Source organism: Pygoscelis adeliae, unplaced genomic scaffold, assembly GCF_000699105.1.
Source record: "Pygoscelis adeliae isolate BGI_AS28 unplaced genomic scaffold, ASM69910v1 Scaffold271, whole genome shotgun sequence".
Taxonomy (NCBI): domain Eukaryota; kingdom Metazoa; phylum Chordata; class Aves; order Sphenisciformes; family Spheniscidae; genus Pygoscelis; species Pygoscelis adeliae.
In genome coordinates, this window is record NW_008824040.1 from 184,677 (window position 1) to 185,468 (window position 792).

Sequence of the window (792 nt, forward strand, 5' to 3'; positions counted from 1 at the left end):
TCCCCTCCCCTCCCCTGGTGAAGGCAAGGGCAGATGATGCACCATGCCAAGAACAGCATCTGGTGACTTTATGAGTTTATGAGTATTTGAAAGGAAAGATAAACAAAATGAGACGGATGGCCAGAGTTCCCTCTTTATTTGTCAGATCCATCTATTTTCACACAAAGTTGCCCCAGCAGCTTCTCTTGACCCTCACCAACTCAGAGCAGGGCTATGGCATGAAGCAGCTGTGCCGGCACAGGGTGCAGTGGCCGGCAGGAGCAGCTGTTGGCACGCAGGATCAGCAGGAGACAGACACCAGCATGGGTTTTGTGTCAGCATGGTAAGAGATAAGTTAAACCAATACTCGGTCACTGAGAATTCAGAAAATGCACCAGAGTTTACTTAATCGTGGCCAGATCTAGAGCCTGACACCAAACATATCTTAAGTTTATGCTCTTTTATTTTTACGTTGCATAAATGTTTCCAGTCTCTGCAACACAAAATCCAAACACTAGCTGAACCAGAAGCAAGAGTGCTGCTTTCATGTGAGCCCATCTCTTGCCCATGACAGCTTTGGGCCGGCCGATGCCGGGACATGCCGTGCCCTGTGCTGCCCAGTGGTGCCCAAACAGGTGATGTCGCGTCGGGGGCTCCGTGGCAGCACCGCACCCGAGCAGTGATGGCTGCTCTGCACTGGCCCTGCTCGTGTGCTGGCAGGGGAGCGCTGGTGAGGCCACATCTGGGCCACACGCGGGGCTGTGGCCCCCAGCCCCCGCCAGCGCCGAGCCCCTCCGCAGCAGCCCCGGCCGG